The sequence below is a fragment of the Bombina bombina genome, chromosome 2, assembly GCF_027579735.1.
Source record: "Bombina bombina isolate aBomBom1 chromosome 2, aBomBom1.pri, whole genome shotgun sequence".
NCBI classification, from domain to species: Eukaryota; Metazoa; Chordata; class Amphibia; order Anura; family Bombinatoridae; genus Bombina; species Bombina bombina.
The window spans coordinates 675,653,992-675,680,134 of NC_069500.1; the positions used below are offsets into that span (position 1 = coordinate 675,653,992).

The 26,143-nt window shown below is 35.3% G+C and overlaps 1 protein-coding gene across 1 annotated transcript in view; it reads left to right on the top strand.

The window, feature by feature from the left end:
- Nucleotides 1-26,143, top strand: part of SH3GL2 (SH3 domain containing GRB2 like 2, endophilin A1) — a 462,830-nt gene that overhangs the window by 419,364 nt on the left and 17,323 nt on the right. The window lies entirely within an intron of this gene.

The following is a 26,143-nucleotide window of genomic DNA, read 5'->3' on the forward strand; positions in this document are numbered from 1 at the left end:
TGTTTTCATACAAGAGGTCATTCCATTCAATTAGAATATCCATTTATCATGTGGTTTTCCTGTGGCTATACTCCATATTGACTTCACAAATAGTTTACAGTTGAACAGCAATATTCTAATCTATTACAAAACACCTTTCTAGCAGTTTTTCGAGGTATTTTTGAACTTTTGTAATGTAACTTACTTGCTGCTTTGAAAAACCTTTTCTGCTTGTTTCAAAGGCTTTTCATGGCAGTTTCCATAGTTTTGTGTCTGTTCATTTTACATATTAATAAACATATTTGTTTTATGTTTTACTAAAAATACAATAGCTTAGATCACACTATGTAACCTACACACAACTTAAATATAGCCATCAGGATGTTGCTAATGTATGATTGCAATAAAGTGTTTGGCTGTTTAAAAAAACTTTAATTATAAAATTTATCAAAATGTGATGAAATTGTTGATTGCAAATTATTCATGAATTGATAATATTATACAAAAAATACATTAGGCTGTTGTTATCAATATTGGATTGGTGTCTGTCTATCTACATCTGTGAAGTTTTTTGAAAACCAGTGTGAAATCCACTTGAAAAGTTTTTAAAATACACTTTTTTAAAATCACTTGAGATTAAGCTCATACCAGCTATTAAAAAAACATTAAAGGGATATGAAACCTAATTTTTTTTCTTTCATGATTCAGATAGAGCATGCAACTTTCTAATTTACTCCTTTTATCAATTTTTCTTTGTTCTTTTTCTATCTTTATTTAAAAAACAGGAATGAGATGCATAGGAGCCGACCCATTTTTATTTCCTATTATCAATTTTTATTTATTCTCTTTGTATCTTTATTTGAAAAAGCAGGAATCTTAGCTTAGGAGACGCTCTATGTTTGGTTCAGCATCCTGGGTAGCGCTTGTTGATTGGTGTCTACTGAACAATAAATGGTCTGGCTCCTAAACTTATTTCTGCTTTTAAAATAACGATACCATGAATACGAAGACAAATTGATAATAGGAGTTAATGAGAAAGTTGCTTAAAATTGCATGTTCTATCTGAATCATGAATAGATTATTCTATCTGAATCATGAATAGCATGTTCTGTCTGAATCATGAAAGAAAGAAATCTGTGTTTCGTATCCTTTTACCTTTTACCGGACAGATAGCTCAGCATGCTAAGGCACTGTGGCTGAGCTCTGTAGCAGCCCAAGGGTTGCAGGTTTGATCCCCGGCGAGGTCCACTCAGCCTTTCATCCTTCCGAGGTCGATAAAATGAGCAGCACCTTGAGACCCTTATGGGTGATTAGCCGCGCTCTACAAGTACCCAATACATACATACATTTTAAGCACCCCTTGCTTTTTGAAAAATTGTTATTGTGCCCAAGCTTATTAAAAGGTCAAAAAGCAAACTCTGTAAACTGCAAAAGGGTCAAATAAAATAGCTGGTTCAGGCAATTTGCAGCATTTTGAAAACCTTGCAGAATTAGAATTTAAGGAGTATGTGACCAAGCACAATTTTACACAAAAGCAAGAGGTGTTTAATATCCCTTTAAGGAAGTACAGGGGGTATGGGTCTGATGTGGGGTCAAAAGTTACACATTTCAGATGTCTTTCATCAGATGGTGAGAGTCTGAGTCATCACATGTGAGAATTACCTTCCTGACCACTAGGAGGAGGCAAACACATCCAACATACCAGTCTTTAAATCCCTCTCATTACTCTGAATTCTTGATAGAGGGTTGTAATTAACTGAAGTGCTAATCTACTCATTGTTGAGAGGGGTTCTCTCACCGATCTGAGATGCATTTTCTCCTCACATTGTCTTGTTAGACAAAGGGGTAGGCAAGAAGTTACCAGCCAGGCAGTGAAAGAGCTTCCACAGTGGAAAATTTTACAAGCTTCCCAGGTGAAATGTGAATTAATCCACCAATCCCCAGGTTGACAGTGTGTTTCTCCTAATGGTATTCACAGCCCACCCCAGGTGAAATGTGGGGTTATCAACCAATCCCCTGGGTTATAAAATGCTGTTACTTGTTAAAGGTTCTTTGCACTGCGCTTAAATTGCCTAGGATGGGCTTGTCTACTGGAATCAGCTGCTGCAGCTGAGGTAAGCACCCTGGATGAAGGTGCTGACAGGTAAGTACTTTGCACCTTCGTAGCCCATCACTATTAGTCTGGGGACATATAGTAGTTTTATACCATACACCTTTTATAAGCAGTTTTAAGCATTTGGGCATTTTCAAAAATGTAATGTGGTTACTGTCGCTTTAAATTTAGCGAGGTTGTCTTTAGCACTCTTAGGAGTTACTGCAGTACTGTTCACAGTTTATTTCCCCTCACCTACACTAATACCTTGTATTTTTTTCATTTGGGTTTTTGGCTTTAGTGTTCAGGGTAAACCTTTTATGAGCGCATTTTAGCACACCTTCCTGTCTTAATACTTTCCTGTTCCTGTGGTGGTGTAAGCATCTCAGTGCATTGGGAGAAGCTCTCAGGATTGGTGGAGGTGGTGAGATACTCTGATCATATTAGAACTTTTGTCTCCAATTGGGGTAAATATTTATTTTATCCTTTGCTGTGTTATTTATTATATAGCCTTTATTGTTTTATTGCAGTTATTTCAGTGCTTGCTTGACTGTACTTTATTGCTGTTTTCCCTTTCAGGGATTTTTTTCATTTTACATTTTGCCGTTTTCTGTTATTTGATCCCTTTTGGGCTAATTAACTGTTTGCATCTTTACTGCTTATTTGTTTCAGTATATTTCTGATACATAAAGACATACGACACTCAAACATTTTCTTATGTGATTCAGGCAGAGCATACAATTTTTTAAAAAATTTCCAATTGAGCTCTATCATCAAATTTGCTTCATTTTCATTGTAGTCTGTTGAAGAGATATCTAGGTAGGTGTCTGGAGCACTACATGGCAGGAAATAGTGCTGCCATATAGTGCTTTTGCAAATTGACACGTGCATTTTTCAGAGCTTACCTCCCAGCTATTTAACAAAAGATACCAGGAGAACGAAACTTTTGCTAATAGAAGTAAATTCCTTAAAGGGACAGTATACACCAATTTTCATATAACTTAATGTAATAGACACTACTATTATACAAAGAAAAATCTAGTGTACAACGTCCCTTTAAATTTACTATAAAACAAGCTAATGCAGCTCCAGCTTCAGGTTCGTCAGCCGATGCCTATAGAAGGGATATCGTCTGAAAAATTAACTCCTTCCTGCTTTTGTTTACTTTGTAAGAATTCTCTGTTGTGTCCTCTGCTCAGCTATGTAAATTAAAAAATGAACCCCTTCCAGCTTGTATTTCATTTTAAGGATTCTAAGGGGCTCAGCTTTGTACACTATGTGTTGAGTCTGTTCCTAACTCTAAACAGGGTTTTGCTGTGCTACCTTCATTTCAGAGTTTTCCAGGGTCTCTGTTTTTATGGTTACACCCAGGAGGGTCCTTTTGAACTTTCTCCAAAATGTAATGACTATATTAACTCTGCTATTAAAGAAAGTTTAAATGTTAGGCTTTCACCTGTTAAGCGTAGACGCAAGGATTGGAAGGTAAACCTCTTTTGGCTCATGACGGACTTCCCTTAGGCGTGGTCCATCTACGTGGACTAATGTGATAGTTGCTTTTGGAAGAGCAACTTTCAATTTTACCCTAAATGTTGGTGTGAATTTAGCGGCAGCGAAAACACTACAAACTGTGGTTTTACCTCAAAGAAAACCACCTATAACTAAAGGGATAGTTGTTAGAATATGGGGATTTTTGTTTAGTTTGCAGTGCGACCGGAGTAACTCTGAACCAGATTTACTCAGTCTAAATCTTGCCTAGTGTTTGATACTATGTTAAGATGTTTTTATTTTTTGATACTTATTTGATACTGTGTAAAACAAATGCAAGTGTAAGTTTCAATTTACTAGAAGTATAATAATTTCAATCCGTAATATGAAAGACAGATATCTGGTATTGAGTAAATAATATAAAGAATTTATTCAAAGTAACTTATAAATACATGCATACAGTAAAAACAATAAAAGCTAGAACTACCTATTATTTGACCGGATCCGGAATTAAAATATAATCAATACAAGACAGTTAGAAATATAATTATTCTAAAATATAATAGCGTTCCTAGAAATATGTATGTGATATTATTAACTCGAGCAAAAAAGGGGGGCTTATAGTTTATATGTAGATTCCTGCATATATTAATATAACACACATGGAATAGAAGAATATGCAAAAATGCATTCGCCCGGGGCTTAAAAAATAAAAGGTACCTTAAAAAAGAAAAAATTCCAAGATGGTTGTACTATACCGGTATAGTTATTCTGTAAATCCTGTTTGTTGAAGCAAACTATTGTGGAAACCCACCAGGGGGTCTCTTATAATCGTATCCAGAGGGTCAGTATGGCAATAGTTTGTTGCTTTAGTTGTGATCTTTTTGATGATGTGTAGGTTACGATTTTTTGTATCCTTTGTTGGAGGACCCACCAGGGGGTCTTGCACAGTCTTTCAGGTGTTTGGTTAGAAAAGTATTCTCAAGTTGCCAAAAACTGTGCGATGTTAGGAGATCTTGTGTATCCTTTGTTGGAGGACCCACCAGGGGGTCTTACACAGTCTTTCTGGTGTATTTTATTGTGCAAAAATACAATCTTCTATTTGTTCTTGCTGATTATTTAGTTGGATGTTGTCGGACTTTGTTCTCTAATTTACTTTTGTTGAACGGTTCGGTTAGAGAAATGACCACAAATTGCCAAGCTGTGCGATGTTTTAGGCTATGTTTTGAGCTTTTTGGTTACTGTGTGACCTTTTTTAAGTATTTAGATTCTTTTGCGGTACCGGAGGGCTCACACTGGAGTCGAGTTCTGCTAGATTTCTGACTTGTTTTTTTTTGCTCTCTCATTTGTTGGCGGTCCTCGATCTTTGTACCTTACATAATTTTGTTCCGATAGCGGTTCTACTTCCTTGTCTTGATCTTTACACAGAGAATCTAAGAGATTCAAATCAGTCGATGTGTTTCGGTCATGTGCTCCTGGCCTTTATCAAGACTAGAGTAGAGCACATGACCGAAACACATCGACTGATTTGAATCTCTTAGATTCTCTGTGTAAAGATCAAGACAAGGAAGTAGAACCGCTATCGGAACAAAATTATGTAAGGTACAAAGATCGAGGACCGCCAACAAATGAGAGAGCAAAAAAAAACAAGTCAGAAATCTAGCAGAACTCGACTCCAGTGTGAGCCCTCCGGTACCGCAAAAGAATCTAAATACTTAAAAAAGGTCACACAGTAACCAAAAAGCTCAAAACATAGCCTAAAACATCGCACAGCTTGGCAATTTGTGGTCATTTCTCTAACCGAACCGTTCAACAAAAGTAAATTAGAGAACAAAGTCCGACAACATCCAACTAAATAATCAGCAAGAACAAATAGAAGATTGTATTTTTGCACAATAAAATACACCAGAAAGACTGTGTAAGACCCCCTGGTGGGTCCTCCAACAAAGGATACACAAGATCTCCTAACATCGCACAGTTTTTGGCAACTTGAGAATACTTTTCTAACCAAACACCTGAAAGACTGTGCAAGACCCCCTGGTGGGTCCTCCAACAAAGGATACAAAAAATCGTAACCTACACATCATCAAAAAGATCACAACTAAAGCAACAAACTATTGCCATACTGACCCTCTGGATACGATTATAAGAGACCCCCTGGTGGGTTTCCACAATAGTTTGCTTCAACAAACAGGATTTACAGAATAACTATACCGGTATAGTACAACCATCTTGGAATTTTTTCTTTTTTAAGGTACCTTTTATTTTTTAAGCCCCGGGCGAATGCATTTTTGCATATTCTTCTATTCCATGTGTGTTATATTAATATATGCAGGAATCTACATATAAACTATAAGCCCCCCTTTTTTGCTCGAGTTAATAATATCACATACATATTTCTAGGAACGCTATTATATTTTAGAATAATTATATTTCTAACTGTCTTGTATTGATTATATTTTAATTCCGGATCCGGTCAAATAATAGGTAGTTCTAGCTTTTATTGTTTTTACTGTATGCATGTATTTATAAGTTACTTTGAATAAATTCTTTATATTATTTACTCAATACCAGATATCTGTCTTTCATATTACGGATTGAAATTATTATACTTCTAGTAAATTGAAACTTACACTTGCATTTGTTTTACACAGTATCAAATAAGTATCAAAAAATAAAAACATCTTAACATAGTATCAAACACTAGGCAAGATTTAGACTGAGTAAATCTGGTTCAGAGTTACTCCGGTCGCACTGCAAACTAAACAAAAATCCCCGTGGTCCATCTACGTTCCCAATAGATGATAGTGGTGTTTATGATTCTGAGGATTAATGAGTATCAGGGCCCTGCTGCTGTGACAGAAGGGGCATCCTTTAATTTCAGGCTGGAGCATATTTATGCTTTGTTACAGGAAGTTCTATTTGCGTTAGAAGTAGAGGATTTTCCTGTTACATTTAAGCATCCAGTTAAAAAGATTGATATTTTTTAAGGCAGCCCCTATACACCCTTAATCTTTTCCTGTGACTAATATCATTTCTAAACTCTTTTAGAAAGCCAGGTATTACTTTTGTTCTGTCAAATAACTTTTAATCTATATTCATTCTTCCTTCAGCTGATACTGCTGCTTGGTATGCCAACTTTACAGAACTTATTTCTGGGGAAACTATTCTGGATGAGATTCAGATTCACTTGAATCTCCTGAGAACTGGAAATTGCTTTATTTTTTATGCAGCTGTGGAAATTATTCACATTAATGCTAAGAATGCTGCTTTGGCTGTTTTGGCTCAAATCTTGGTATACTGAACTGGTTTCTAAAATCTTCTATCCCTTCTCTTTCAGGGTAAAACCTTAATTTGGGCCAGGACTAGGTGTCATTATTGCCAAATTCACTAAGAATAAAGGAACTTTTCTGCCTCAGTGTAAAAAGTCGGTAAGCTTAGATCCATCTTTTTTTCTTTTATTTCAATCTTAGAATCAGCGTTTTGGTCATTCCAAATCTTCCTGGACGTTTTTAGCACTTCTAAGAAATCTGTTGCATCTGGCATGTCGGCATGAAGGTGCAGCATCCATACAAGACCAGTTTCTAGTAAGGGGATTTTTTTTTCCTGGAGAGATCTCTTTAGGATCCCTGTGTACTGAACTAATTTTCCCGAGGTATTGAGCAAGCTTTGGTTTAAAGCCTCCTTTTTTCCTTTCTTTAAAGCCTTGAGAGGTCGAAACTTTTCTGTTGTATAGGAGATTTTGGAATCTGTGGGAGTTATTGCTCCAGTTCTGACTTTATAATTAAACCAGGAGTTGTATTCAAATCTCTTTATAGTACCAAAGAAGTAGGGTACTTTTTGGCCTGTCTTGGACCTCAAAATATTAAACAGATTCCTAGCAGTTCCTACTTTAATATGAAGGCAATTTGCACATTACGTCCTTTAGTGCAGGAGGGTTAGTTTATGTCTACCGTAGGCTTAAAATATGCTTATTTAATTATCCCCATTCACAGGGATCATGTCAGGTTCCTGAGAGAGCACCCAGATTTTTTACCAAGGTGTCCTACACTCACATAGTTCAATTGATTCACAGTCATGGTTGGAAAATAAACTTTTCTAAGAGCTCCCTAATTCCTCAGACCAATATGTCTTCTGCTTTGCGAATCTAGTTCAAATGTTCTTATTCCTGCCTTGGAGTCTTCCTCTCAGAACTGATCTTTTTTCTCAATGTCTTTATTGTATTAAGATCTCAAAAATGGCCTTGCAATTGAACACTTAGTCCTGTCTCTGGTTTTTCTGATAAGGTCATTGATACCTTGATTCAGGCTAGGAAACCTGTCACCAGGTTTATTTATCATAAGGTTTGGAAAACCTTTTTTACTTGCTGTGCTTGCAAGGGATACAATTGGAATTTATTAAAATTCCTAAAGTTCTAAAGGTCCTGCAGGAGGGTTTGGAAAAAGGTTTGTCTGCTAGTTCTGTTAAGGGTCAGATTTCCTCTTTCTATTTGGTTCCATAAGAAGATTGCTAAAATTCAAGATTTTCAGAATAAAAACTTCAACTTTTATCCTAGAAGGTTCTTTTCTTCTAGTGATTGCTTCTGCCATGAGAGTTTCTGAGCTTTCAGCATTATCTTGCAAACCTCCTTCAAGATAAGGCTGTTCCTTACTCTAGTTATTCCTTTCTTCCTTAATGTCATATCTACATATACTATCAACCAGGAAATTGTGGTTCCTTTTTTGTTCAATTTATAAGAATTCTAACGAGTACTTCTTCATAACATGGATGTTGTAAGAGCTCTTAAATATTATTTGAAAGCCACAAAGGATTTCTTCTTTTTGTTAGCTTTCTGACCTTTGCAAGGCCCAGAAAATGTATGTGTGTTACTTAATGCCTTAATTCGTATTGTATATTTGGTAGCTGGGAAGACTCCCCCTGAGCTTATTACTGCTCATTCTACTAGAGCAGTTTCCATTGATTCTAACTTTTGTAATGAGGCTTTCATTGATCAGGTTTGTTAGGCAGCTACTTGGTCCTCTCTGTATACTTTTTCAAAGTTCTATCACTTTTATGGGTATGCTATTGGCAAGAAAGTTATTTGGGCCATAGTGCCTAATCAGTAATGTACCTTCCTTCTCTGTTTATACCCAAGCAGTGAAGTCTACCAGATCACCATTAAATAGGAGGGGCAGACTCCTACCATCTGATGAAGATAAAAAAATAATTACCTGATAAATTACTTTCTTTTATGGTGGTAAGGTTCCAAAAGCAGAGCCATTTCTTTTTGTTCATGTGGCAGCAGTACTTGTTTTGCACTTCTTTTGATCCACTGTCTCTTTCCTGCTTTCCTGTTTCCTCCATCTACTTGGCTATATGTATGACTGAAGATCAGGGTAGTGGGGGGAATTTAAAGCTCTGGCATGTTGGGGTGTGTATGTTTACCTTATCCTAGTAGTCAGGAGGGTAATTCACATATGGTGCCTTGAGGACACTCACCACCATGAAAAAAATGAATTTATCAGGTGAGCATACATCTTTTTTGTGTATCCCCTTTCCCCATTTAAACCTCATCTTATAAATAGTTTTTTCTTACTTTTGGAGGCTTGGGCTTACCAAAACCAACAACACATGAAAGAGCAGACAATTCTCATCTGTAGCTGCCAAGGGAGTTTAGATTAAGGGGTTTGAATCACCTTCCCCATCCAGCTCCCTCGCAGCTATCCTAGCCCTGCTGTCTTGTGATAACACCACACATTTATGGCAACATCACCAACACTCCCATTTAAGGTTTGAGAGTGTCGCCCACTAGGCCCCCAATGATCCCCCACCTATAGTGCAGGGGTATTAGTGAAACGGCTTCTGAATGGTGATCCCCCTGCATGATGAGAACGGCTCATAATGAGTACACTGGACACGATGCACATGACAATGATTTTCAAATTCTCAGAACTTGAAATGCCCCCTGCTGACTTCTCAAGACCAGTCCTGCTACATATCTTTCCCTAATTTACTTTAACTGATAACAACTTCAAAACAATGTACTTTATGTTAACAATATGACCATAGCTAGCCTTGTTGTCTGCAGAGTCAAGCCCAGATTGGCTCCTCCAAATAAGGCAAATGGTGGGTGGAGTTTGGCAATTGAATAAACAATTGCTGTAAAAAGTATGTTAATTTGCTTTAAAAACATTTGACTTGTCTGATATGTTATCCTATGGTAACACAACAGAAAAAAAAGATTTTTCCTATTAAATAACTTTAAATAACAATGTTCTTGCCCTTAATTAATATGGAATTACTGCTGTTTGCGTTTTGTTAGAAAATTTAATTTTCTTATCTAATTTCCACAATACCAGTAAATACAAACTCTCCAAAGTAATAAGACTACATAAGATTTTATGAAAACTGCCTGTTGATGAAGAAGAGAAGTATAATGAAAAATACTGTCGGCTAGATTACAAGTGAAGCGCTAATTTTCGCTTTCGCTAGAGTGCTAAGTGAGCTAAAAGTTAACTTTTTGCGTGTGTTGGGTTGCTCTGGTATTATGAGTTGAAAGTAAAAAGTTATCGCTCCAGTGCTAACCCGACATGTGCAAAAAGCCAAACTTACAATATTGCGCTCGCGATAACCTATTCCCCCATAAAAGTAAATGGAGAAAAAAACACCCTACTAGTTTACAAACCCGAATCGCCATAGGACCCCTACTTTATTAACCTCTAAACTGCCACATAGCCTACCACAAAGTCCCTTCTACACTATTAACCCCCAAACTGCCAGCCCCCCTATGCAAAGTAACCACTAACATCTAAACCCCCTAAGCTAACACCCTCCTAAGTTAACCCAAAATAGACTAACCCTACCTTTACAAAAAAAAACTAACTACCTTTTAAAAAAAATAAAAACCTGAAAAAAAAAATCGAACCTTAGCTTTAAAAAACAAACAAACTACCATTACTGTTAACCCCCTCCCCGTACATTACAAAAAAAAACTAACATTACAAAAAAAAATACATTACAGTAAAACAACATTACAAAAATAAATGACTAACATTGCAAAAAATAAATATTACTAAAAATAAGAGTTATGCCCATTCTAACCCCCCCAAAAAATATTCTAACACTAAACTACAAATGGTGCTTTTGTAGGACATTGTCCTAAAGTGAACCAGCTCTTTTTCTTAAAAACACCTACCACCTTCTAACATTAAACCCCCAACCTCCACCCCACCCCCCCAAAAAAAATCCTAAAATAAAACTACTCTAAAAAGTACCCCAAAAAGGGCATTTGGCTGTGCATTAAGCTATTTTGATGCCAAGATGGAAAAAAATAGATCCCTAATCTAAAAAATAAACCCCCAAAGTACTAACACTAAACTCCAAGATGGTGCTTACCAAAGATGAATCCGGGCGGGCACGCCATCTTCATCCCGACGGTGGTCCTTCATCATCCTGGTGGTGTTCCAATTTATTATCTTAATCCTTGCGGTGGCAGTGGTCTTCATCCAACTTTAGCTTGTCAATAACGATCCTCCTTATGCGGTCACCAGCCGCAAACTGAATTTTTAGTGAGAGGTTCGCGTTTTATATAGGATTACTCTTGCATTCCTATTGGCTGATTTCATGTTCAAATTCAAATCAGCCAATAGAATGAATGCTTTTTCTATTGGCTCATTTTAATTTGAACATTAAATCAGCCAACAGAAATGCAAGGGTACCCCTGTATAAAAGGGGTACTTTGCATTCAAAATTGAGTGTGTGGCTGGTGACCACATGAAGAGGATTCTTATTGACAAGCTGAAGATGGATTAAGACCATTGCTGCCGGCATGAAAATATGAAGAAGGGCCGCCGCTGGTATGACGAAGGACCACCGCCGGGATGAAGGAGTGCCGCCACCGCCCCAGATTTATCTTTGAGTACTATTTTGGGGTTAGTGTTAGGTTTTTAGGTTTTTGTGGGTGGGATTTTTTTATTTTCTCTGGGCAACAAAATAGCTAAATACCCTTTTAAGGTCAATGCCCAGCCAAATGCCCTTTTCAGGGCACTTTTTAGACTAGTTTTTTTTTGTGGGATGGGGGTTGGGGGGGTTAATGTTAAAAGGTGGTAGTTTTTTTAAGATAAAGAGCTGGTTCATTTTAGGGCAATGCCCTACAAAAGGCCCTTTTTGGTTTGTTTTTTTGGGGGGTTAGAATAGGCATACCTTTTTTTATTATTAGTCATTTTTTGTATTTATTTTTGTAATGTTTAGTTTTTTTTTCAATAGTTAAAGTATTATTAATATTTTTTTAAAGGTAAGGTTAGATTTTTTTGTAATTTTTCAGGTATTTTTTTAAGTTAGTTATGTTTTTATTTTGTAAAGGTTTGGTTAATCTATTTTGGGTTAATTTAGGGGGTGTAGATGTTAGTGGGTTACTTTGTGTTGGGGGCTGGTGGTATAGGGGTTAATAGTGTAGTGGAGCCTTTGTGATATAGGGGCTGGTGGTTTAGGGGTTAATAATGTAGAAAGTTACTTTGCAATGTAGGCGGCTGGTGGTTTAGGGGTTCATAGAGTAGTTTAGGTCAACTGATTTCTCTGCACAAACTCTTTAAAAGTTTGAGCAGTAAATGCAATTGCATTTGCGTGATCACATTTACTTTCAACTTGTAATACAAGCGTATATTATTGCTCAACTCTACCCATTGAAAATACGAGGAGCGTAAATTACCGTGATTTTGCACAGGCGAATTTGCAGTAATTTTAAAAGCGTGCCACTTTCAATATGGATTTGAGCGTAAAGAACACCGCAATTTTGTGATCGTGTTTATGCTCCTTGCACTAACGATAGTGCTCCACTTGTAATCTAGGCCAGTGTTGGGTCAAGTATTTAGTTGAAAAAAAAAAAAACTAATTGTCAAACACATTGTTATAAACAAATGGGTAAGAAAATATAAATGCACTTTAAAGCCTGCCAGAGCCTTCATGAATTCCTCAGTTTCACACACTCGCACTCTCTTTTAGGTTGTAACACATTTTCCTCTGAAAGACCACAGCACATATGTGTGTGGGAGTGTATGCGTAGGGGTGACAAGAGAGCTGTTCCAGCTTAACCATAATGGTAGACAAGAGATGAAATCTGTGTTATTATGCGGTGCACTATAATATAACAAAACAACCTTTTAACACCACCACAGCCAGACAGTTTATTGACATGTCAAATCATACATGTATGTATATATTTATTGTAGCCTACTTGTGCTTTAAATTTAACAAGAGTTCCTTACTGAAACATCACAGTCATTTGATGTAAAACAAATAGAAAATGTAATTTAAATGTCATTGTAATTTTATGAAGACAAGCCAGGATACTTGTCTCAGACTCCTCCCATCCCCAACAACAACAAAAACATAATGTACAGTGTGTTCCTGTGAAACAAGGGCTTCTGGGTAAGGATGGGAATATGAGGTTTCTATTGTCTCATTTATTTGCTTTGAAATAATTTTAGACACTGCAGTCTGTTTTATTCTGTTAAAGGGACAGTCTAGTCAGAATTAAACTTTCATGATTCAGAAAGGGTATGCAATTTTAAACAACGTTCCAATTTTCTTTTATCATAAAATTTGCTTTGTTCTCTTTGTTGAAAGCTAAATCTAGGTAGGTTCATATTCTAATTTTAACTTTTTGGATATCAAAATTAGACATGACGATATTGTAAGATTTATTATTGATTTGTTTAGAAAACTAATGTCATTACACGATTTAATAGTGCACATTATTTCTCCACTAAAAGATCTATTCCTGTTGAGGAGTTCATAATGATTAGAAGAAATTTTTCTGATTTACAATAATATCAGAAAAGTACAAGAGAACTTGAACTACACCCAGAAAAGAGAGCGTATCTAACAAAATTGATAAGAAAAATAATTGTTGTACTGTACATAAGGAAATAATACAAATTGTAAACAAACATAACACGATTTTAAAGCCTGATAATACCCTGGCTTGGGCCAAATTTTAACTTATTCTATGAATGTATTGTATGGTAAATTATATTTTAAATGTAAAATGCATAAGCATATCCACTGCATGCTACTTTGATAAATATAGCGTTAAGCCCCTAATAATTATGTAGGGCACACGTTCCACAGATATACATGCAATTAATTTATACTTATTTTGGTTTTAGTACAAAATATGCTTTAAATTTAATTGGTTGAATCAGAATAAGGATATCAAGCAAGATTTTGTATGATGTTTTTTTAATCAATGTTTTTATTTTTAACTATTGGTAGTAAAAGTTGTTTATTTCTGGGAACCATTTTGTTCTATATACAGATTAACTGAATTTTAAAAACTGCCCCCCCCCCCACATTGACACTTTGAGATTTGTAAAAGCAATACTGTTCAATGCACACACAGATCCTCAGTTTCTACACAAATGGTGGAATAGTGAAACGTTGGTATTTGATGCCAGCTTGTCTTAAATACATTAGTGTTCAAAAGGTTGGGGTCGCTTAGAAATGTCCTTGTTTTTGAATGAAAAGCACATCAAATTGATCAGAAATACATTGTAGACTTTGTTAATGTTGTAAATGACTATTGTAGCTGGAAATGGCAGATTTTTAATGGATAATCTTTGTGTGTTCCAATGGCATGTTGTGTTTGCTAATCCAAGTTTATCATTTAAAAAAGCAAATTGATCACTAGAAAACACTTTTGCAATTATGTTAGCACAGTTGAAAACTGTTGTGCTGATTAAAGAAACAATACAACTGGCCTTCATTAGACTATTTGAGTATCTGGAGCATCAGCATTTGTGGGTTCACTTAAAAAGCTCAAGATGGCCAGAAACAAAGAACTTTCTTCTGAAACTCCTCAGTCTATTCTTGTTATGAGAAATAAAGGCTATTCCATACAAGTAATTGCCACGAAACTAAAGATCTCGTACAACGCTGTATAATACTCCCTTCACAGAACAGCTAAAACTGGCTCTAACCCGAATAGAAATAGGAGTGGGAGGCTCCAGAGCACAACAGAGCAAGAGGACAAATACATTAGTCTAGTTTGAGAAACAGATGCCTCACAGGTCCTCAACTGGCAGCTTAATTAAATAGTACCCACAAAACACTAGTATCAAAGTCAACACTGAAGATGCGACTCTGGGATGCTGGTCTTTTAGGCAGAGTTGCAAAGAAAAACACATATCTCAGACTGGCCAATATAAAGAAAAGATTAAGATGTGCAAAAGAACACAGACACTGGACAGAGTGAGATTGGAAAAACGTGTTATGGATAGACAAATCTAAGTTTGAGGTGTCGGATCACAAAGAAAATGCAGAGCAAGTGAAAAGATGCTAGAGGAGTGCTTCATGCCAACTGTCAAACAAGGTGGAGGCAATGTAATGGTCTGGGGGTGCTTTGGTGGTGGTAAAATGGGTGATTTATACAGGGTAAAATGGACCTTGAAGAAAGAAGGCTATCCCTACATTTTACAACACCATGCCATACCCTGTAGACAGTGCTTCAATGTAGCTAATTTCCTCCTACAACAGGACAATGATCCAAAGCACAGCTCGAAACTATACAAGAACTATTTAGGGAATAAGCAATTAGCTGGTATTCTGTCTTTAATTGAGTGACCAGCACAGTCACCAGATCACAACCCTATTGAGCAGTTGTGGAAGCAGCTTGACATATGGTACGTAAGAAGTGTCCATCAAGCCAATCCAACTTGTGGGAGGTGCTTCAGGAAGTCTGGGGTAAAATCTCTTCAGATTACCTCAAGAACTTGACAACTAGAATGCCAAAGGCCTGCAAGGCTGTGATTGCTGGTGGATTCTTTGAAAAAGCAAAGTAAGTTTGAAGGACACAATTATTATTTCTCTTAAAATGCATTATTTCTAACCCTTTCAACGACTATATTTCCTATTCAAACTCATTTCATGTATGTTTCATGGAAAATAAGGAAATGACTAAGTGACCCCAAACTTTTGAACGCTAGTGTATATGTCCACCCTCACAGTTTAGAATTGTGTTGGAAGAAGTGTGGGGAGACAGGCAACATGTCATATTTTTTGGTGGGATTGTGTAGGTATAAAGCCCTTATGGAATGAAGTAGAATCCCTTGGACAATATTTTTGGCCAGAATACATGTGATTTTGCAGGAGTGTAAACATCAATACAAGTAATCTTTTTGCACACTTCACGTATCATGCATATTACAAGTTGAAAGTAAAAAGTTTGCATGTGAGCGAAACCCGACGCTCTATAACCAAAGGACTTTGCGATATAGCGACCACTGTACTTATTCTATCCATAGAACTCAATGGGGGAAAAAACTAACATCTATTGCTCGCACGCTAACCCCGCAGGAGTTATTCATATTTCACATTCCAATGTTCTTTAATTACAGAAAAATGTAATTGTTATTGTAAATACATATTTCGCTATATATATATCTGTATATACCTATACCTGTATATCTATTCCTATAGATATATAGGTATAGATATATATTTTTTAGCAATAGAAATATATATTTAATAGCAATAAAAAAAATCATATGTGAAGAACAAAGGAATGCAAAATATGTGTATCTCGTTTTGCACTTTTGGTCTAACACGGCGTCAGGTTAGCACACATTAAGCATTGCTAACTTTAATGAGTGTTCTTGAAATATTAAATATTAAAAATAATTATTTATAATTATTGAAAATTATTATAGATACTGTAAATAATAATAATAATAATAATAACAAATATATATATTCTATGGATTATTTAGATTTTTTTACAGTACCTACAATAGTTTTTAATATTTACTATTTGTTTTTTAATATTTTATATTTCAAGAATGTGCATTGAGTTGAGCAATTCTTCATGTGTGCTAACCCGACACCACATTACACCTAAAGCACAAAAAGCAAAGTGGTAGGCATATTTTGCATTCCTATGTTCTTCACATAGAATTTTTTTAAATTATTATTATATATATATATTTCTACATATATGTGATGTTCATGTAAAATAGATATCTATACCTATATATCTATAGGAATAGATATACAGGTATGTGTATTGTAAGTATTTTAATAAGATCTCAGCAGTGCTCTCCAAATAATATGTCAGTATATGGCAGAGTTATAACACAATATATTTAATAATTATCCTTTAAAAATAAACCCTCAATCAATATGCATATACTAGACAATAAAATGAATATAAATTCCTGAATTCTTTTTATTAGTTGATATCTATCAACACATTGAACCAAAATATGAATCAATACTATACACGTTTAAAAACTATTAAAAAATGCTATGCAAAATTCATAAAAGTTTACCTTTGAAATTAGCCTTACTCACAATAGCCTTTCATTCAATTAACACAATGAGACTAAAATATAAACCACTAAACATTCAGACTGGTACAATTTTAATAGTGCTTAGTTAAACAATAGGACAATATATATATATATATATATATATATACAGCTATTTAGATACAATTGATTCTAAAACAATTCTAATTAGGATACTAACAATACATATATTCTTAATGTAAACAGAATATATGTTACTTTAAATGTCTATTTATTTAAACTGGAACAAATTCTTAGTTACTTATAATTAAAACCAATTCTAAGATGTATATATATATATATATATATATATATATATAGTTGAATTACTTAGCATACAAAAGATAAATTTAACCCTATACAGGACTATGAATATAAGCAAAAATACCATCTGCTCTCTTTAAATCTATTAAATACAAATTGACTATGTTCTTACCAATAACCTTTGTTTCAAATATTAAAAATTAGAACAATTATACTTCAACAATTTGAACCAATTTGTAGTTGTCTTTAGATCATCTCATCATCATCTTGAAGGAAAGTTATCGCATAGATCAAGGTAAATTTTCAGTTTCTTGCTTAAGTGAATGTGTCCCCAAGTATGGCCGCCAGCTATCAATCACCAGTCTAAGCAAGTCACACAAAAAAACTTTCCCTTGTTTGCATTTAGAAATTCCTTATATCTAATCATTGATGATCTTTTTCGTTCACGCCCACGGTGCTTGTCCCTTCTCATTGGATACTTTGGGGAACACTCCCTCATTGGCTCTGTATGTGTGTCCTAATAGGAAATTTATTTGGCTGTTACACCATTCCAATCCCCTAGGGGGCAGCAGACAACCAACAAACGCATCTCACCATCCAACATTTTTAACAATTCAATATTTATATACAGTGATTATTCATCAGACCATAACTTCTTGGATCAATCACTTATAATATTAATTATAGATCGGGTAGTATCATATCATTTTCCTTATTACCCTGATACCAAGCGCCTTATGTTTTCAATATTATATTATATCAAAGTAATTACACTGTTAATTATTCCAAAATTAATAACATTTACACATCTGTTATATTTTCAGAGCTGTGTTTAAATTTTCATAAACATCTAGTGTATAATCATATGACATGACTCAGATCATCCCATGCAGGCAATCCTGCATTCAGTATCCTCTAGCCCCATCTGCAAGATAGAAAGATCATGTTATATATACTTCAATAATGGGATTATTGCAATTGCCATTTAATCCATTCCAAAATTTTAATCCATCTCCCACATATAAATTCAATACAGTCTGAGACATACATTCAATATGTTATCAGTTGTATTTTCAGTAAATTTCAAAATTACATTGTAACATGTGCTTTTGCTGTTCAAGTTTTCATTGCCCTACTTACACAGCATGGGGTCAATTTGCATTTGAAATGTACATGGTTACTTTCTCACAAAAGGCTACTCTGTGAGGAGTAGGAAGTTTATCACACATTTCCAGGTAGTAACCATATGGTCTCTTGAAATGGCTCAATGGTCCTATCCTATCTCAAGCCATAAAACTCTGCATATAGCCAAATAAACATGGTCATTCCTTTTGAAACAAATTGCCTTTCCTTGAAGTTTTCACCTCCAGCTAGGGAGCAAATGCTGTCTTTTGAAGTTTCTTGAGACATCCTGTCTGTATTTGAGTCTTGAGATGAGTATTCAAATCATGTGTGGTTTGAGTAAATTCCTGACATCAGAATTGCAACCCTATTTTAATAATATCTGATAAAAATATGGCTTCATACATAAACACATTCCCCTGTCCTATTTACATATATATGTTAGTACATATATATATATATATATATATATATATATATATATATATATATATATATATGTCATTTACATGTACCCTGACAGTATATACAGTTATATATTTAAATATGTATTTACAATAAAAGTTACATTATCCTGTATACAAAGAACATTGGAATGTGAAATATGTAGATACTATATTCAGTAAAACATACATATGTGTACACACACACACACACATATATATATATATATATATATATATATCCAATTAGCACGTGTTCCAGCACTCCAGCTTCAACTAATAATGAAGCACCTGGGTGCAATCCTCAATGGATTGTAGATAAGAGCTAGGAAAGGGAGGGCACTCTCAGGATTTATATACATCAAAGTTAGTTTATTGTTTATAACAACAACGTTAGAAAGTCATAAGGATATGTCAACGTTTCGGCTTACATAGAAGCCTTCATCAAGACAGATGAACAACTGTTAAACGAAGAAGAAAAAATAACAGATTTAAAAAACACAAAACACAGCATCAATACGTAATCCCACCACCAAATTGTTTGCAGGCAGAAAAATAAACCCACAAATAATGAAAATAAACATAGAAAAAATAAAAATAAGGCAAACCCATACACATAGCGCTAGGAGATACAACAATACAGTCCCTCCAATACTCTCCATCTGCTCTGGATATACACTGGTGGGGTATATATTATAATCTTAGCAAGCAAACAAAGCGTATGTAACTCAATTGTAGGTGAAACACCATACGGCTGCACAGTTTATGTGGATATATATATATATATATATACATATATATTAGAAAAATATACAGTCTAGGACCTAGTTGAACCAATCCAGCACTATCTCATATAAGGGCCAAACATTCAAAAATTAACCAGCATACAAAAATTCATGGGAGACCCAGAGATCATGCAGAAAGTGTATTTATTATACATATATTTTCCAAAAACACACCAATATTGCAAAAACACACCAACAATGTATATAGTGTTGTCAAAATATCAATATAGTGAGCAATCTTACTGGAAGAGGGTTTCGAGGGCAAACATGATTAGACAATACTTAAGGGACATTGAACCCACATTTTTTCTTTCGTGATTCAAATAGATCATGCAATTTTAAGCAACTTTCTAATTTACTCCTATTATCACATTTTCTTCATTCTCTTGGTATCTTTATTTGAAAAGCAAGAATGTAAGTTTAGAAGCCGGCCCATTTTTGGTGAACAGCCTGGGTTGTTCTTGCTGATTGGTGGATAAATTCACCCACCAATAAACAAATGCTGTCCAGGGGTTCTGAACCAAAAATTGGCTGACTCCTTAGCTTTGATGCCTTCTTTTTCAAATAAAGATAGCAAGAGAACTAAGAAAATTTGATAATAGAAGTAAATTAGAAAGTTGCTTAAAATTGCATGCTCTATCTGAATCACAAAAGAAAAAATTTGGGTTCAGTGTCCCTTTAGTAGGGTATCCATTGGAACACTTGCACAGTCCATTAATATGCATTTAACATTGCAGAAGCAGTTATGCAGTCATTGGTATATGTATAGCATTTGCAAAACGTGGTTAAAGCAGGTCAGTCCTGGTTATTATGCATGCAGGCGTTTATATAGCAGACAGACAGACAGACAGGCAGTGAAGTCAACAAAAAGGTTTAAGCAAACAATCCTCCTAGAGTGGTGACAAATATAGGTGATATTACTCCTTTAGCTCACTGGACCCACAGCGATTCACAGCCAGTCCCAGGTCCTCCCAGAGCCGCCCCTCCATTCATCCGCTCACCAGACTGATGCAAACACCATAACAGGAGAGTCCTCCGCTTTTAGCTGTAAATCAGACTCGCCAACTGCTGGTAAGATTGTTGGAAGTGCTGCTGCTTGTACGCTCTAGTCGTCCTTGGATAGCCCAGTTGAAAGTTAAACACTCAAAGGCTCCTTAAAATCTCCTCCATAAGTTGCACACAGCCTTCAAACAAGAAAGGGGATGTGACTGTATAGCGCTATGCGCGTTTCACCATTGTAATTCATGTAGGGCTTTCTCAAGCATCATAAGTGTCTCAGTATTCAGACACAATTTATACCCTCTCACATAGGGATAGGTGTGATTGTATAGCGCTACGCGCGTTTTACCCTTGTAATTCATGTAGGGCTTTCACAAGCGTCATAAGTGGCTCAGTATGCAGACACAATTTATACCCTTTCACATAGGGATAGGTGAAATGGACCAATCGGATTGCTCATTACCATTATGCTCACATTACATTATTATTCTAATACTTTATAAACCATATGTGTGTGATTATATACAGGTCTTATTTCTTAGTATATATTTTGTGAGAGAGTGGGAATATTTACAGACATTTTATTTTTATTACATTTTCATATTAAATTCAGACTTGTATGCTCATCTTGAGCTGGAAAAAAACATTCAGTCAACAGGAAAGCATATAAATAGGTATACCATGATTAGTTCTGTACTTGAATTGGAAACTACTCATATATAAATGTTAAAGAGTACAGTACATAACACTATTGAATTAATTAGGATCTTGTTCACTTGCCAAAGGCAGGGAAAATTCAGGAACAAAAATTCCAGAATAGATTTAGACATTTAAATAAATGTTCATTTTAGTTGTAAAAATATATATTGACAAACAGCCAGTTACATATATTAACAGAAAATGCCATCACTCTTTTGCTATAGTTGTTCATATTAAATTTACTTTGAGTTGTCAACAAAGGAGATTAGTGTATACATATTGAGGATTTGGACAACTGCATTATGTAAGAAAAGGGGCATAGTTTATTTCCTCATTTAATCCTTCTGGCTGTAGTTAGTTCAAATTATATATCCATTTACACTCAGCCTTTAAAATTAGTTTATCAATGTCCCATCCTCTGGACCTCAAATCAATTCACTCTAAACCCATCCACCTTAGATCCTTATCCTCACTATTATGGCCATCCATAAAATGTCTAGCTATTCCGCTACTTTTGATCCTTTCTTTCCGTATGTCTCTTCTATGTCCCTTTATTCTCTCATAGATTTCCCTATAGGTTTTCCCAAAATAGAACTTAGGGCATGTACAAGTTACTAAATATACCACATATACATATTGTTTATAACGGTTAAGTATTAGAATGATAATGTAATGTGAGCATAATGGTAATGAGCAATCTGATTGGTCCATTTCACCTATCCCTATATGAGAGGGTATACATTGTGTCTGAGGAAGGATGGCTCCGCGTCGGCTGCTTCAAGATGGACCCACTCCGCTCCGGATGGAAGAAGATAGAAGATGCCGCCTGGATGAAGACTTTGGACCCTCTGGAGAACCTCTTCTTGCCGGATAGGATGAAGACTTCGGACCCTCTGGAGGACCTCTTCTTTCCGGATAGGATGAAGACTTCGGACCCTCTTCTGGACGGATCGGTGATACCCGGCTGGGTGAATACATGGTAGGGAGATCTTCAGGGGCTTAGTGTTAGGTTTTTTAAGGGGGGTTTGGGTGGGTTAGATTAGGGGTATGTGGGTGTGGGTGGTGGGTTGTAATGTTGGGGGGGGTATTGTATGTTTTTTTTTACAGGCAAAAGAGCTGCTTTCTTTGGGGCATGCATCCCTTTTAAGGGCTGGTAAGGTAATAAAGCTGTTAACTTTTTATTTTAGAATACGGTAGGGCATTTTTTTATTTTGGGGGGCTTTGTTATTTTTTTAGGGGGCTTAGAGTAGGTGTAAGTAGTTTCAAATTCTTGTAATCTTTTTTTATTTTTTGTAATTTAGTGTTTGTTTTTTTGTAATTTAGTTTAGTTGATTTAATTGTAGGTAGTTTAGTTAATTAATTTATTGATAGTGTAGTGTTAGGTTTAATTGTAACTTAGGTTAGGATTTATTTTACAGGTAATTTTGTAATTATTTTAACTAGGTAGCTATTAAATAGTAAATAACTATTTAATAGCTATTGTACCTAGTTAAAATAAATACAAAGTTGCCTGTAAAATAAATATAAATCCTAAAATAGCTACAATATAATTATTTATTATATTGTAGCTATATTAGGGTTTATTTTACAGGTAAGTATTTAGCTTTAAATAGGAAGACTTTAGTTAATAATATTTAATTTATTTCGTTAGATTAAAATTATATTTAACTTAGGGGGGTGTTAGGGTTAGGGTTAGACTTAGCTTTAGGGGTTAATACATTTATTAGAGTAGCGGCGAGGTCCGGTCGGCAGATTAGGGGTTAATACTTGAAGTTAGGTGGCGGCGATGTTAGGGAGGGCAGATTAGGGGTTAATACTATTTATTATAGGGTTTTTGAGGCAGGAGTGAGGCGGTTTAGGGGTTAATACATTTATTATAGTGGCGGCGAGGTCCGGTCGGCAGATTAGGGGTTAATAAGTGTAGGTAATGTAGCAGCGACGTTGGGGGGGGCATATTAGGGGTTAATAAATATTATGTAGGTGTCGGCGGTGTTAGGGGCAGCAGATTAGGGGTTTATAGGGATAATGTAGGTGGCGGCGGTGTCCGGTCGGCAGATTAGGGGTTAAAATTTTTTATTATAGTGGCGGCGATGTGGGGGGACCTCGGTTTAGGGGTACATAGGTATTTTATGGGTGTTAGTGTACTTTAGAGCACAGTAGTTAAGAGCTTTATAAACCGGCGTTAGCCCATAAAGCTCTTAACTCCTGACTTTTTTCTGCGGCTGGAGTTTTGTCGTTAAAGTTCTAATGCTCACTTCAGCCAAGACTCTAAATACCGGCGTTAGGAAAATCCCATTGAAAAGATAGGATACGCAATTGGCGTAAGGGGATCTGCGGTATGGAAAAGTCGCGGGCTGGAAAGTGAGCGTTAGACCCTTTCCTGACTGACTCTAAATACCAGCGGGCGGTAAAAAGCAGCGTTAGGAGCCCTTAACGCTGGTTTTGACGGCTAACGCAGAGCTCTAAATCTAGGTGTTAGTTACTTATGACGCTTGAGAAAGCCGTACATGAATTACTAGGGTGAAACACGCATAGCGCTATACAGTCACGCTCCCTTTCTTGTTTGAAGGCGGCGTGCAACTTATGGAGGAGAGGAGCCTTTGAGTGTTTACCTTTTGATTGGGCTATCCAAGGACGACTAGAGCGTACAAGCAGTAGCACTTCCAACAATCTTATCAGCAGTTGGTGAGTCCAGTTTACAGCTAAAAGTGGAGGACTCTCCTGTTATGGTGTTTGCATCAGTCCGGTTAGTGGATGAATGGAGGGGCGGCTCTGGGAGGACCCGGGACTGGCTGTGAATCGCTGTTGGTCTGGTGAGCTAAAGAAGTAATATCCCCTATATTTGTCATTACTCTAGGAGGATTGTTTGCTTAAACCTTTTCGCTGACTTCACTGTCTGTCTGTGCTCTGCTATATAAACGCCTGCATGCATACTAACCAGGACTTACATGCTGTAACCACTTTTTGCAAATGCTATACGCATACCAATGACTGCATAACTGCTTCTGCAAATGCTGAATGCATATTAATGGACTGTGCAAGTTTTCCAATGTATACCCTACTAAGTATTGCCTAATCATGTTTGCCCATGAAACCCTCTTCCAGTAGGATTGCTCACTATATTGATATTTTGACAACATTATATACATTTTTGGTGTGTTTTTGCAATATTGGTGTGTTTTTGGAAAATATATGTATAATAAATACACTTTTTGCTTGATCTCTGGGTCTCCTATGAATTTTTGTATGCTGGTTAATTTTTGAATGTTTGGCCCTTATATGAGCTAGTGCTGGATTTGTTCAACAAGGTCATAGTCTGTAATTTTTATTTATTTATTTGTGAACTAAGGTGACCTGACAATATTGTATAGTTCAGGGACCCTTTGTCTAGTGGGCAATTTTTGCATATCCATTGAGCTGGTAATATTTTTCAAATTTATACATATATATATTGTCAGGATATCTGTGAGTGTTATTAAATTATATATATATATATATATATATATATATATATATATATATATATATATATATATATATATATATATATAAAACAAAAATGATGCACTCTAAGGTCTTTATGTCAACACAAACGTCAATTTAATGTGTTTTGTTTATGTCAACACAAACTTAAATTTAATGAAACATTTTTCGGGGACAGCCTCCCCTTCATCAGCATACCAAACAGTGATAACATCACACCTTAAAGGGACATGAAACCCTTATTATTTATTTCACAATTTAGAAAGAGCATGTAATTTTAAACAACTTTCTAATTTACTTCTATTATGTAATTTGTTTCATTCTCTTGATATACATTGCTGAAAAGCATGTTACTACAACACAAATACAGTGGCACCACAACGGCGACCTTTTCTATATTAGTATTAGCTGACAAAAACCCTTGTTCTTGTCTACATTATTATTATAGCAGAAAAGTTGGTGCTGTGCAGTATGTAATATACTGAGCAAAAAAGAGGAAGAGACCTCTCAAAAGACTGCACATATAGCACTCTAATCCTGGACTAGTAGTGGAGAAAATTGGGAAAATTAAAATATAACTTTTATTTGATATATTTAAAATAAAACTCACAATTAAAAACAACCAAAGAATTGAAAGCCCATTCCTTAATTATCAGTATGCCTTTGATATGTCCAAAGTAATATAAGGAATTTATATAGGTGGGGAGCTATGTCTATGACCACTATTAGACAAATTGATAATAGGTAGTGAGGATCAATATTGCAATATCTTTGACAAGATGTGTTGTGATTATATATCTTCAAAGCATATAAATAGAACGTAACACCTTATAAGTGTTGCACTTTTATATAATTATTATATAAATTGCTGAAAAGCATATCTAGATAGGCTCAGTAGCTGCTGATTGGTTGCTGCACATAGATGCCTTGTGTGATTGGCTCACCCATATGCATTATATATATATATATATATATATATATATATATATATATATATATATATATATATATATATATATATATATATAAAATGTATTAGAATTGAGGAGGGAGATAAAAATCTGAAATTAAAATCCTCCATGTCTCAAAATTAAATCAATGTAAATATTTGCATAGTAAATTAGCACATCTAGGCAAGATTCCCACTCACTTTTTCCCAGAAATACCTCATATACAATGTTACCATTGCACAAGAGAATTCTGGGTAAGATATGCAAATTAGATATGTTTAACTGTGTCAGAATAACAACATAGTCTCTTTAATTTCAGACCTAGGAGAAAACAGTAAATTGTCCCATACATTATATCTAAATAGTGTTTTTATACACTTAGCAAGAGATATACAGATATGCAATGTTTATATTAATATGGGATAATAATCAAATGTAAATATAGCTATATGAAATTACATCAGATTGCTACTCACAATAAATGATAAAAGATGGGAATTGTAAACTGAGAAAATATTAATTA